This window comes from Hemitrygon akajei, chromosome 6 (genome assembly GCF_048418815.1).
Source record: "Hemitrygon akajei chromosome 6, sHemAka1.3, whole genome shotgun sequence".
In the NCBI taxonomy this organism is placed as follows: Eukaryota; Metazoa; Chordata; class Chondrichthyes; order Myliobatiformes; family Dasyatidae; genus Hemitrygon; species Hemitrygon akajei.
The window spans coordinates 185,127,854-185,143,014 of record NC_133129.1 but is presented as its reverse complement, the minus strand read 5'-3'; positions in this window follow the sequence as shown (position 1 = coordinate 185,143,014).

Below are 15,161 nucleotides of genomic sequence, written 5' to 3'. Positions count from 1 at the left end.
TTTCTGTGAAAAATGAGGGTGTCACGAGGCGGGGACAAGGGTGCTGGGAGAGGACCCACACGCAGGACACAAACACGTCTTTCTTAGGTATAATAAAATAGCGTTTATTACTCGCTGCACAGAAGATCGGGAAATCGAGGACAAAGAGGAACACGAACCTCGGACTGGGAGACTAGGGACTTGGATCGCCACGGACCTCGGACTTGGACGGGGGAACACGGACAGCCGTGGACCTTGGACTCAGACGGGGGGAGCATGGACAGCCACGGACCTTGGACTCAGACGGGGGGAGCATGGACAGCCACGGACCTTGGACTCAGACGGGGGGAGCATGGACAGCCGCGGACCTTGGACTCGGACAGGGGGAACATGGACAGCCGCGGACCTTGGACTTGGACAGGGGGAACATGGACAGTCACGGACCTTGGACTTGGACGGGGGGAACATGGACAACCACGGACCTTGGACTTGGACGGGGGGAACATGGACAGCCGGGGACCTTGGACACGGACGGGGGGAACATGGACAGCCGCGGACCTTGGACTTGGACGGGGGAACATGGACAGCCGCGGCCCTTGGACTTGGACAGTGGGAACATGGACAGCCGCGGACCTTGGACTTGGACGGGGGAGCATGGACAGCAGCGGACCTTGGACTCGGACAGGGGGAAGCATGGACAGCCGCGGACCTTGGACTCGGACAGTGGGAACACGGACAGCCACGGACCTTGGACTTGGACAGGGGGAACATGGACAGCCACGGACCTTGGACTCAGACGGGGGGAGCATGGACAGCCACGGACCTTGGACTTGGACGGGGGAGCATGGACAGCCGCGGACCTTGGACTCAGACAGGGTGGAACATGGACAGCCGCGGACCTTGGACTTGGACAGGGGGAACATGGACAGCCACAGACCTTGGACTTGGACAATGGGAACATGGACAGCCGCAGACCTTGGACTTGGACGGGGGGAACATGGACAGCCGCGGCCCTTGGACTTGGACGGGGGGAACACGGACAGCCGCGGACCTTGGACTTGGACAGTGGGAACATGGACTGCCGCGGACCTTGGACTCGGACGGGGGAACATGGACAGCCGCGGACCTTGGACTTGGACAGTGGGAACACGGACAGCCGCGGACCTTGGACTTGGACAGTGGGAACATGGACAACCGCGGACCTTGGACTTGGACGGGGGGAACATGGACAGCCTTGGACCTTGGACTTGGACAGTGGGAACATGGACAGCCGTGGATCTTGGACTTGGATGGGGGGAACATGGACAGCCACGGACCTTGGACTTGAACGGGGGAGCGTGGACAGCCGCGGACCTTGGACTCAGACAGGGTGGAACATGGACAGCCGCGGGCCTTGGACTCAGACAGGGTGGAACATGGACAGCCGCGGGCCTTGGACTTGGACAGGGGGAACATGGACAGCCACGGACCTTGGACTCAGACAGGGTGGAACATGGACAGCCGCGGGCCTTGGACTTGGACAGGGGGAACATGGACAGCCGCAGACCTTGGACTTGGACAATGGGAACATGGACAGCCGCAGACCTTGGACTTGGACGGGGGAGCATGGACAGCAGCGGACCTTGGACTCGGACGGGGGGAACATGGACAGCCACGGACCTTGGACTTGGATGGGGGAACGTGGACAGCCACGGACCTTGGACTTGGACAGTGGGAACACGGACAGCCGCGGACCTTGGACTCGGACGGGGGGAGCACGGACAGCCGCGGACATTGGACTTGGACGGGGGAGCATGGACAGCCGCGGACCTTGGACTCGGACGGGGGGAGCATGGACAGCCGCGGACCTTGGACTCAGACAGGGTGGAACATGGACAGCCACGGGCCTTGGACTTGGACAGGGGGAACATGGACAGCCGCGGACCTTGGATTTGGACAGGGGGAACATGGACAGCCACGGACCTTGGACTTGGACGGGGGAGCATGGACAGCCGTGGACCTTGGACTTGGACGGGGGAGCATGGACAGCCGTGGACCTTGGACTTGGACAGGGGGAGCATGGACAGCCGTGGACCTTGGACTTGGACAGGGGGAACATGGACTGCCGCGGCCCTTGGATTTGGACAGGGGGAGCATGGACAGCCGTGGACCTTGGACTTGGACAGGGGGAGCATGGACAGCCGTGGACCTTGGACTTGGACAGGGGGAACATGGACTGCCGCGGCCCTTGGATTTGGACAGGGGGAGCATGGACAGCCGCGGCCCTTGGATTTGGACAGGGGGAACATGGACTGCCGCGGCCCTTGGACTTGGACCCTGGGGACTGGGACAGCCGCAGACCTTGGACTTGGACCCTGGGGACTGGGACAGCCGCAGACCTTGGACTTGGACAGGGGAACATGGACAGCCGCGGACCTTGGACTTGGACAGTGGGAACATGGACAGCCGTGGACCTTGGACTTGGACAGGGGGAACATGGACAGCCGGGGACCTTGGACTTGGACAGTGGGAACATGGACAGTCACGGACATTGGACTTGGACAGTGGGAACGTGGACAGTCACGGACATTGGACTTGGACAGTGGGAACATGGACAGCCGTGGACCTTGGACTTGGACAGTGGGAACATGGACAGTCACGGACATTGGACTCAGACAGGGTGGAACATGGACAGCCGCGGCCCTTGGACTCAGACAGGGTGGAACATGGACAGCCACGGACCTTGGACTTGGACAGTGGGAACACGGACAGCCGTGGACATTGGACTTGGACAGTGGGAACATGGACAGTCACGGACATTGGACTCGGACAGTGGGAACACGGACAGCCGTGGCCCTTGGACTGGGACAGTGGGAACATGGACAGTCTCGGCCCTTGGACTCGGACGGGGGAACATGGACAGCCACGGACCTTGGACTTGGACAGTGGGAACATGGACAGCCACGGACCTTGGACTTGGACAGTGGGAACATGGACAGCCATGGACCTTGGACTTGGACAGTGGGAACACGGACAGACGCGGCCCTTGGACTTGGACGGGGGAGCGTGGACAGCCGCGGACCTTGGACTTGGACAGTGGGAACATGGACAGTCATGGACCTTGGACTCGGACAGTGGGAACATGGACAGTCACGGACATTGGACTCGGACGGGGGAACGTGGACAGCCGTGGACCTTGGACAGTGGGAACATGGACAGCCGTGGACCTTGGACTTGGACAGTGGGAACATGGACAGTCACGGACATTGGACTCGGACGGGGGGAACGTGGACAGCCGCGGACCTTGGACTCAGACAGGGTGGAACATGGACAGCCACGGCCCTTGGACTTGGACAGTGGGAACACGGACAGCCGCGGACCTTGGACTTGGACAGTGGGAACGTGGACAGCCGTGGACCTTGGACTTGGACAGTGGGAACATGGACAGTCACGGACATTGGACTCGGACGGGGGGAACATGGACAGCCGCGGACCTTGGACTCGGACAGTGGGAACATGGACAGCCGCGGACCTTGGACTCGGACAGTGGGAACATGGACAGCCGCGGACCTTGGACTCGGACAGTGGGAACATGGACAGCCGCGGACCTTGGACTCGGACGGGGGAACATGGACAGCCGCGGACCTTGGACTTGAACGGGGGAGCATGGACAGCCGCGGACCTTGGACTCGGACGGGGGAACATGGACAGCCGCGGACCTTGGACTCGGACAGGGGGAACATGGACAGTCACGGACCTTGGACTTGGACAGGGGGAACATGGACAGCCGCGGACCTTGGACTTGAACGGGGGAGCATGGACAGCCGCGGACCTTGGACTCGGACGGGGGAACATGGACAGCCGCGGACCTTGGACTCGGACAGGGGGAACATGGACAGTCACGGACCTTGGACTTGGACAGTGGGAACATGGACAGCCGCGGACCTTGGACTGGGACAGTGGGAACATGGACAGTCACGGACATTGGACTCGGACGGGGGAACGTGGACAGCCGCGGACCTTGGACTTGGACAGTGGGAACATGGACAGCCGCGGACCTTGGACAGTGGGAACATGGACAGCCGCGGATCTTGGACAGTGGGAACATGGACAGCTGTGGACCTTGGACTTGGACAGTGGGAACATGGACAGCTGTGGACCTTGGACTTGGACAGTGGGAACATGGACAGTCACGGACATTGGACTCGGACGGGGGGAACATGGACAGCCGCGGACCTTGGACAGTGGGAACATGGACAGCTGTGGACCTTGGACTTGGACAGTGGGAACATGGACAGTCACGGACATTGGACTCGGACGGGGGAACGTGGACAGCCACGGACCTTGGACTTGGACAGTGGGAACATGGACAGCCACGGACCTTGGACTCGGACGGGAGGAACACGGACAGCCACGGACCTTGGACTCGGACAGGGGGAACATGGACAGCCGCGGACCTTGGACTCGGACGGGAGGAACACGGACAGCCACGGACCTTGGACTCAGACGGGGGGAACACGGACAGCCACGGACCTTGGACTCGGACGGGAGGAACACGGACAGCCGCGGACCTTGGACTGGGACATGGGGAACACGGACAGCCATGGACCTTGGACTGGGACATGGGGAACACGGACAGCCATGGACCTTGGACTCGGACGGGGGGAACATGGACAGCCACGGACCTTGGACTTGGACCCTGGGACCTTGATTTACCGCCGCCAGACACTTGGATACCATGGATCGCTGTAGCCAGAAACATGGACACCAAAACACAGGACAAGGAATCTTGAACCAGGACTCCTCCTTCAGATCAGCCATCGAGCTGGGACTCTTCGAGGGGTAAACACTGTCAACGGGCAGGAACGTCAAGCCAGGAACTCCACCTTCCACTCAGGCACCGAGCCGGGACTCTTCTTCAAGGGGTAGACACAGACACTGTGTATGAACGTCGAGTCAGGACTCCGGCTTCAACTCACCCCTGGTAGATTGACCTTGCCCGGACCCTCTCTGGTGACGGAAGGTGAATTGCTGGTACTCCGATGCGAGCTGGGTCACTCTGGTGACGGAAGGTGAATTGCTGGTACTCCGATGCGGACTGGGTCACTCTGGCGACGGAAGGTGAATTGCTGGTACTCCGATGCGGGCTGGATCACTCTGGCGACGGAAGGTGAATTGCTGGTACTCCGACACGGGCTGGGTCACTCTGGTGACGGAAGGTGAATTGCTGGTACTCCGATGCGGGCTGGATCACTCTGGCGACGGAAGGTGAATTGCTGGTACTCCGACACGGGCTGGGTCACTCTGGGGATGGAAGGTGAATTGCTGGTACTCCGATGCGGGCTGGGTCACTCTGGTGAGGGAAGGTGAATCGCTGGTACTCCGATGCGGGCTGGGTCACTCTGGTGACGGAAGGTGAATTGCTGGTACTCCGATGCGGGCTGGATCACTCTGGTGACAGAAGGTGAATCGCTGGTACTCCGATGCGGGCTGGGTCACTCTGGTGACGGAAGGTGAATCGCTGGTACTCCGATGCGGGCTGGATCACTCTGGTGACGGAAGGCCAATTGCTGGTACTCTGATGCGGGCTGGATCACTCTGGCTTGTCGTAGTGGTGGCGACTTGTGAAGGCTTCTTAACAGTCTCGCCCCGAACGGCTAAAGCCAGGGGCTTATAAGCTGCCGGTTCTGCCGAGGGTAGATCACCTTGATTGCCAAGCTCAAGGGACGCGTGAAATGGAATTAAAAGGGAACAAGGCGTCAATGGTCCGGATCGCAACCTAACTAAATTTAAAGGGGAACTGATCCAGACCATGACAGAGGGAAGTGCAAGACAGATATATTCCAAATAAGAAGAAATTTTCAAATGGAAGAAAGACACTACCGTGGCTGACAAATGAAGTCAGCGCCAAAGTAAAAACAAAAGAGAGGACATACAAGGAAGCCAAGGCTAGTGGGAAGATAGAGGATTGGGAAACTTTTTAAAACTTGCAGAAGGAAACTAAGAAGGTCATTAGGAAGGAAAAGATGAATTCTCTTGGGCTGTATTCCCTGGAGTTCAGGAGAATGAGGGGATCTCTTAGAAACATTCCAAATGTTAAAAGGCCTGAACAGATTAGATATGGCAAAGTAGGGGAGTCCAGGACAAGGGAGCACAACTTCAGGATTGAAGGATGTCAATTTAGAACAGCAATGCAGTGAAATTACTTTAGTCAGAGGGTGGTAAATCTGTGGAGTTTGTTGCCACGAGCGGCTGTGGAGGCCAAGTCATTAGGTGCATTTAAGGCAGAGATAGATAGGTTCTTGATTAGCCAGGGCATCAAAGGGTATGGGGAGAAGGCAGGAGAGTGGGGAGGACTGGAAGAATTTGATCAGCCTATGATTGAATGGCGGAACAGACTCAATGGGCCAAATGGCCTACTTCTGCTACTATATCTTATGGGTAAAGCCCTCTGCTGGTCCACGCCAACCACATCGTGGACATACTGGCAGCCCAATGACTAACACAACCCTTTACTATTCCAGGGACTAGGGTTCAATGCCCACCACTGTCTGTGAGGAGTTTGTACGTTCTCCCCATGACTGTGTGGGTTTCCTCTGGGTGCCCTAGTTTCCCCCCACATTCCAAAGAGAGACAGGTTGGTTGGTTGGTTGGTTATTGTACATTGCCCTGTGACTAGGCTAGGGTTAAATTGGAGGTTGCTGGGAGGTGTGTCTCGAAGGGCCAGAAGAAGTAAACATATCACCATCCCTGCTTGTCCCAGTTGCCTACGTTTGGCCCATAAACCTCCTAGCCCCTCCCCTCCATGTACCTTCACAAATAATGCATTGTACCCACCTCAGCCACTTCCTCTCCAGCTACTCACTACCTTCTGTGTCTGAGAAGATCAGGCATTGAGCATGAGAGATGACTGAAGAGAGGTCTACAAGATGGCAACAGGTCTATACTGTGCTGTTAATGCAAATATCTAATCAGCCAATCATGTGGCAGCACCCCAATACATAAAGGCAAGCAGACATGGACAACAGGTTCAGTTGTTGCTCAGACCAAACATCAGAATGGGGAAGAAATGTGATCCCAGTGACTTTGATTGATTGATAGATAGATAGATAGATAGATAGATACTTTATTCATCCCCATGGGGAAATTCAACATTTTTTCCAATGTCCCATACACTTATTGTAGCAAAACTAATTACATACAATACTTAACTCAGTAAAAATATGATATGCATCTAAAATCACCCTCTCAAAAAGCATTAATAAATAGCTTTTAAAAAGTTCTTAAGTAGTTTACTTAAATACATTGAGTCCTAACCCCGGCACTTAGATAGATAGATAGATAGATAGATAGATAGATACTTTATTCATCCCCATGGGGAAATTCAACTTTTTTTCCAATCTCCCATACACTTGTTGTAGCAAAACTAATTACATACAATACTTAACTCAGTAAAGAATATGATATGCATCTAAATCACTATCTCAAAAAGCATTAATAATAGCTTTTAAAAAGTTCTTAAGTCCTGGCGGTAGAATTGTAAAGCCTAATTGTGCCAGACAGGGTGGTTTGAGGATTTCAGATCTCCTGGGATTTTCACATACAACTGTCTCTAGAGTTTACAGAGAATGGTGCAAAAAACAACAAAAAAGTCCAGTGAGCAGCAGTTCGATTCCAACACTTTAGAAAAATTTGTACAGGTATATGGACGGTGTGAGTATGGAGAGGGATAGTCACGATGAAACTAGGCAGATTAAAGGTTTAGCACAGACTAGATGGGCCAAAGGCCTGTTTCTGTGCTGTAGTGTTCTATAACTCTTTGACACCATGTTGGTCATGGCCCCAGAAATCTATCCGAACTTCTCTTAAATGGTGCGATTGAACCTGCATCCACCATTTCTGCCAGCAGCTCGTTCCACACTCTCACCATCCTCTCAGCGAAGAAATTCCTTCTCAGGTTCCCCTTAAACATTTCATCTTTCACCCTCAACCTCTAGTTCTGGTCTCAGTGGAAAAAGCCAGCTTGTATTTACCCTGTCTATATCCCTCACAATTTCCTGTCAAATCTTCACCCATTCTCCTACGTTCCAGGAAATAAAGTCCTAACCTATTCAACCTTTCCCTACCTGTTGGATATGTTAGGGGTTCACAGGAAACAGGGTTAGTGCTGGAATATGGTCCTGAGGTCAAAGAACAGTCAGCAAGGAATGTGTGTTCTTTGACCACACTCAGAAAGGCAGAGTCTGTCATTAAGGACCCTCATCACCCGGGACGTGCCCTGTTCTCATTGCCACCATCAGGAAGGAGGTACGTGTAGAGACCTGGAGGCACACTCTCAATGATTCAGGAACAGTTTCTTCTCCTCTTTCTTTTTACAAAATATCTTTATTACAAATTCAGCGCTATAATATATACAAACCAGTGACTAACACAATTACTACACTACAAATAGACAATACACATTAAACTAAAATGTTTCCACCTCTGTCATTGATGGCACTAACCCCCACAGAGCCCGAGGGTCTGGAACGCCTCTCTGGTTACTGTGGACTGTGTGTGTGTTCCTTCTCAATATTTACCCGGGCACGAACATACCCTCTGAACATTGCTAGACAGTCTACCCGGGCAGATCCTCCCGCCACCCGTTTCCAGGACCCACGGATGGCTGTTTTTGCCAGCCCCAGGTGCAAGTAGACAAGGACATCCTCATCCCTCCGTGCCCCCTCCTTACTGCATGACCGTATATAAATATGGGGCTAAAATGCAACCAGAAGGCGAGAAGCAGCCCACGCAGATACGCAGAAAGGGGCTGCAGCCTCACACACTCCAGGTACATGTGGTACACGGTCTCCTCCAGCCCGCAGAAGTGGCATGCGGTGATGCACCATCAATAACTCTCGGAGACGTGAGGCGAGGTATAGATCCCCATACGACATCCTGGAGACTGAGGGAGGAGCCGTGCCTCCAATCGCCTTTATACCGGGGTCTGTGGGAGGAGTCAGCAGGGGGTCTGCGGGAGGAGCCACAGGAGCAGTCAGCAGGGGGTCTGTGGGAGGAGCCACAGGAGCAGTCAGCAGGGGTCTGTGGGAGGAGCCACAGGAGCAGTCAGCAGGGGGTCTGTGGGAGGAGCCACAGGAGCAGTCAGCAGGGGGTCTGTGGGAGGAGCCACAGGAGCAGTCAGCAGGGGTCTGTGGGAGGAGCCACAGGAGCAGTCAGCAGGGGTCTGTGGGAGGAGCCACAGGAGCAGTCAGCAGGGGTCTGTGGGAGGAGCCACAGGAGCAGTCAGCAGGGGTCTGTGGGAGGGGCCACAGGAGCAGTCATCAGGGGTCAGTGGGAGGAGCCACAGGAGCAGTCAGCAGGGGTCTGTGGGAGGAGCCACAGGAGCAGGGGGTCTGTGGGAGGAGCCACAGGAGCAGTCAGCAGGGGTCAGTGGGAGGAGCCACAGGAGCAGTCAGCAGGGTCTGTGGGAGGAGCCACAGGAGCAGTCAGCAGGGTCTGTGGGAGGAGCCACAGGAGGAGTCAGCAGGGGTCAGTGGGAGGAGCCACAGGAGCAGTCAGCAGGGGGTCTGTGGGAGGAGCCACAGGAGCAGTCAGCAGGGGTCAGTGGGAGGAGCCACAGGAGCAGTCAGCAGGGGGTCAGTGGGAGGAGCCACAGGAGCAGTCAGCAGGGGTCAGTGGGAGGAGCCACAGGAGCAGTCAGCAGGGTCTGTGGGAGGAGCCACAGGAGCAGTCAGCAGGGGGTCTGTGGGAGGAGCCACGGGAGCTGTCAGCAGGGGGGGGGTCTGTGGGAGGAGCCACAGGAGCAGTCAGCAGGGGGTCTGTGGGAGGAGCCACAGGAGCAGTCAGCAGGGTCTGTGGGAGGAGCCACAGGAGCAGTCAGCAGGGGGTCAGTGGGAGGAGTCACAGGAGCTGTCAGCAGGGGTCTGTGGGAGGAGCCACAGGAGCAATCAGCAGGGGTCTGTGGGAGGAGCCACAGGAGCAGTCAGCAGGGGTCTGTGGGAGGAGCCACAGGAGCAGTCAGCAGGGGACTGTGGGAGGAGCCACAGGAGCAGTCAGCAGGGGTCAGTGGGAGGAGCCACAGGAGCAGTCAGCAGGGGTCTGTGGGAGGAGCCACAGGAGCAGTCAGCAGGGGTCTGTGGGAGGAGCCACAGGAGCAGTCAGCAGGGTCTGTGGGAGGAGCCACAGGAGCAGTCAGCAGTGGGTCTGTGGGAGGAGCCACAGGAGCAGTCAGCGGGGGGTCTGTGGGAGGAGCCACAGGAGCTGTCAGCGGGGGGTCTGTGGGAGGAGCCACAGGAGCAATCAGCAGGGGGTCTGTGGGAGGAGCCACAGGAGCAGTCAGCAGGGGTCAGTGGGAGGAGCCACAGGAGCAGTCAGCAGTGGGTCTGTGGGAGGAGCCACAGGAGCAGTCAGCAGGGGATCTGTGGGAGGAGCCACAGGAGCAGTCAGCAGTGGGTCTGTGGGAGGAGCCACAGGAGGAGTCAGCAGCGGTCTGTGGGAGGAGCCACAGGAGCAGTCAGCAGTGGGTCTGTGGGAGGAGCCACAGGAGCAGTCAGCAGGGGTCTGTGGGAGGAGCCACAGGAGCTGTCAGCAGGGGTCTGTGGGAGGAGCCACAGGAGCAGTCAGCAGGGGGTCTGTGGGAGGAGCCACAGGAGCAGTCAGCAGGGGTCTGTGGGAGGAGCCACAGGAGCAGTCAGCAGGGGGTCAGTGGGAGGAGCCACAGGAGCAGTCAGCAGGGGGTCTGTGGGAGGAGCCACAGGAGCAGTCAGCAGGGGTCTGTGGGAGGAGCCACAGGAGCAGTCAGCAGGGGTCAGTGGGAGGAGCCACAGGAGCAGTCAGCATGGGTCTGTGGGAGGAGCCACAGGAGCAGTCAGCAGGGGGTCTGTGGGAGGAGCCACAGGAGCAGTCAGCAGGGGTCTGTGGGAGGAGCCACAGGAGCAGTCAGCAGGGGTCTGTGGGAGGAGCCACAGGAGCAGTCAGCATGGGTCTGTGGGAGGAGCCACAGGAGCAGTCAGCAGGGGGTCTGTGGGAGGAGCCACAGGAGCAGTCAGCAGGGGTCTGTGGGAGGAGCCACAGGAGCAGTCAGCAGGGGTCTGTGGGAGGAGCCACAGGAGCAGTCAGCAGGGGGTCTGTGGGAGGAGCCACAGGAGCAGTCAGCAGGGGTCTGTGGGAGGAGCCACAGGAGCAGTCAGCAGGGGGTCTGTGGGAGGAGCCACAGGAGCAGTCAGCAGGGGTCTGTGGGAGGAGCCACAGGAGCAGTCAGCGGGGTCTGTGGGAGGAGCCACAGGAGCAGTCAGCAGGGGGTCTGTGGGAGGAGCCACAGGAGCAGTCAGCGGGGTCTGTGGGAGGAGCCACAGGAGCAGTCAGCAGGGGTCTGTGGGAGGAGCCACAGGAGCAGTCAGCAGGGGTCTGTGGGAGGAGCCACAGGAGCAGTGGGTCTGTGGGAGGAGCCACAGGAGCAGTCAGCGGGGGGGGGGGTCTGTGGGAGGAGCCACAGGAGGAGTCAGCAGGGGGTCTGTGGGAGGAGCCACAGGAGCAGTCAGCAGGGGGTCTGTGGGAGGAGCCACAGGGCAGTCAGCAGGGGGTCTGTGGGAGGAGCCACAGGAGCAGTCAGCAGGGGTCTGTGGGAGGAGCCACAGGAGCAGTCAGCAGGGTCTGTGGGAGGAGCCACAGGAGCAGTCAGCAGGGTCTGTGGGAGGAGCCACAGGAGCAGTCCAGACAGGGGTCTGTGGGAGGAGCCACAGGAGGAGTCAGCTGGGGTCTGTGGGAGGAGCCACAGGAGCAGTCAGCGGGGGGGTGGGTCTGTGGGAGGAGCCACAGGAGCAGTCAGCAGGGGGTCTGTGGGAGGAGCCACAGGAGCAGTCAGCAGGGGTCTGTGGGAGGAGCCACAGGAGCAGTCAGCAGGGGTCTGTGGGAGGAGCCACAGGAGCAGTCAGCAGGGGTCAGTGGGAGGAGCCACAGGAGCAGTCAGCGGGGGTCTGTGGGAGGAGCCACAGGAGCAGTCAGCAGGGTCAGTGGGAGGAGCCACAGGAGCAGTCAGCGGGGGTCTGTGGGAGGAGCCACAGGAGCAGTCAGCAGGGTCTGTGGGAGGAGCCACAGGAGCAGTCAGCAGGGGGTCTGTGGGAGGAGCCACAGGAGCAGTGGGTCTGTGGGAGGAGCCACAGGAGCAGTCAGCAGGGTCTGTGGGAGGAGCCACAGGAGCAGTCAGCAGGGGTCTGTGGGAGGAGTCAGCAGGGGTCTGTGGGAGGAGCCACAGGAGCAGTCAGCGGGGGTCTGTGGGAGGAGCCACAGGAGCAGTCAGCAGGGGTCTGTGGGAGGAGCCACAGGAGCAGTCAGCAGGGGTCTGTGGGAGGAGTCAGCAGGGGTCTGTGGGAGGAGCCACAGGAGCAGTCAGCAGGGGTCAGTGGGAGGGGCCACAGGAGCTGTCAGCAGGGGGTCTGTGGGAGGAGCCACAGGAGCAGTCAGCAGGGTCTGTGGGAGGAGCCACAGGAGCAGTCAGCAGGGGTCTGTGGGAGGAGTCAGCAGGGGTCTGTGGGAGGAGCCACAGGAGCAGTCAGCGGGGGGTCTGTGGGAGGAGTCAGCAGGGGTCTGTGGGAGGAGCCACAGGAGCAGTCAGCGGGGGGTCTGTGGGAGGAGCCACAGGAGCAGTCAGCAGGGGTCTGTGGGAGGAGTCAGCAGGGGTCTGTGGGAGGAGCCACAGGAGCAGTCAGCGGGGGGTCTGTGGGAGGAGCCACAGGAGCAGTCAGCGGGGGTCTGTGGGAGGAGCCACAGGAGCAGTCAGCGGGGGTCTGTGGGAGGAGCCACAGGAGCAGTCAGCAGTGGGTCTGTGGGAGGAGCCACAGGAGCAGTCAGCAGGGGTCAGTGGGAGGAGCCACAGGAGCAGTCAGCAGGGGTCTGTGGGAGGAGCCACAGGAGCAGTCAGCAGGGTCTGTGGGAGGAGCCACAGGAGCAGTCAGCAGGGGGTCTGTGGGAGGAGTCACACGAGCAGTCAGCAGGGGTCTGTGGGAGGAGTCAGCAGGGGTCTGTGGGAGGAGCCACAGGAGCAGTCAGCAGGGGTCTGTGGGAGGAGCCACAGGAGCAGTCAGCAGGGGTCTGTGGGAGGAGCCACAGGAGCTGTCAGCGGGGGTCTGTGGGAGGGGCCACAGGAGCAGTCAGCGGGGGTCTGTGGGAGGAGCCACAGGAGCAGTCAGCGGGGGGTCTGTGGGAGGAGCCACAGGAGCAGTCAGCGGGGGGTCTGTGGGAGGAGCCACAGGAGCAGTCAGCAGGGGTCTGTGGGAGGAGCCACAGGAGCAATCAGCAGGGTCTGTGGGAGGAGCCACAGGAGCGGTCAGCGGGGGTCTGTGGGAGGAGCCACAGGAGCAGTCAGCAGGGGTCTGTGGGAGGAGCCACAGGAGCAGTCAGCAGGGGTCTGTGGGAGGAGTCAGCAGGGGTCTGTGGGAGGAGCCACAGGAGCAGTCAGCAGGGGTCTGTGGGAGGAGTCAGCAGGGGTCTGTGGGAGGAGCCACAGGAGCAGTCAGCGGGGGGTCTGTGGGAGGAGCCACAGGAGCAGTCAGCGGGGGTCTGTGGGAGGAGCCACAGGAGCAGTCAGCGGGGGTCTGTGGGAGGAGCCACAGGAGCAGTCAGCAGGGGTCTGTGGGAGGAGCCACAGGAGCAGTCAGCAGGGGTCTGTGGGAGGAGCCACAGGAGCAGTCAGCGGGGGTCTGTGGGAGGAGTCACAGGAGCAGTCAGTAGGGGGTCTGTGGGAGGAGCCACAGGAGCAGTCAGCAGGGGTCTGTGGGAGGAGCCACAGGAGCAGTCAGCGGGGGGGGGGGGTCTGTGGGAGGAGCCACAGGAGCGGTCAGCAGGGGGGTCTGTGGGAGGAGCCACAGGAGCAGTCAGCGGGGGTCTGTGGGAGGAGCCACAGGAGCAGTCAGCGGGGGTCTGTGGGAGGAGCCACAGGAGCAGTCAGCGGGGGTCAGTGGGAGGAGCCACAGGAGCAGTCAGCGGGGGGGGGGTCTGTGGGAGGAGCCACAGGAGCGGTCAGCAGGGGGGTCTGTGGGAGGAGCCACAGGAGCAGTCAGCGGGGGTCTGTGGGAGGAGCCACAGGAGCAGTCAGCGGGGGTCTGTGGGAGGAGCCACAGGAGCAGTCAGCAGGGGTCTGTGGGAGGAGCCACAGGAGCAGTCAGCAGGGGTCTGTGGGAGGAGTCAGCAGGGGTCTGTGGGAGGAGCCACAGGAGCAGTCAGCAGGGGGTCTGTGGGAGGAGCCACAGGAGCAGTCAGCGGGGGTCTGTGGGAGGAGCCACAGGAGCAGTCAGCAGTGGGTCTGTGGGAGGAGCCACAGGAGCAGTCAGCGGGGGTCTGTGGGAGGAGCCACAGGAGCAGTCAGCAGGGGTCTGTGGGAGGAGCCACAGGAGCAGTCAGCGGGGGTCTGTGGGAGGAGCCACAGGAGCAGTCAGCAGGGGGTCTGTGGGAGGAGCCACAGGAGCAGTCAGCGGGGGTCTGTGGGAGGAGCCACAGGAGCAGTCAGCGGGGGTCTGTGGGAGGAGCCACAGGAGCAGTCAGCAGGGGTCTGTGGGAGGAGCCACAGGAGCAGTCAGCAGGGGTCTGTGGGAGGAGCCACAGGAGCAGTCAGCAGGGGTCTGTGGGAGGAGCCACAGGAGCAGTCAGCGGGGGGTCTGTGGGAGGAGCCACAGGAGCAATCAGCAGGGGTCTGTGGGAGGAGCCACAGGAGCAATCAGCAGGGGGTCTGTGGGAGGAGCCACAGGAGCAGTCAGCAGGGTCTGTGGGAGGAGCCACAGGAGCAGTCAGCAGGGGTCTGTGGGAGGAGCCACAGGAGCAGTCAGCAGGGTCTGTGGGAGGAGCCACAGGAGCAGTCAGCGGGGGTCTGTGGGAGGAGCCACAGGAGCAGTCAGCAGGGGTCAGTGGGAGGAGCCACAGGAGCAGTCAGCGGGGGTCTGTGGGAGGAGCCACAGGAGCAGTCAGCAGGGGTCTGTGGGAGGAGCCACAGGAGCAGTCAGCAGGGGGTCTGTGGGAGGAGCCACAGGAGCAGTCAGCAGGGGGTCTGTGGGAGGAGCCACAGGAGCAGTCAGCGGTGGTCTGTGGGAGGAGCCACAGGAGCAGTCAGCGGGGGGTCTGTGGGAGGGGCCACAGGAGCAGTCAGCGGGGGTCTGTGGGAGGAGCCACAGGAGCAGTCAGCGGGGGGTCTGTGGGAGGAGCCACAGGAGCAG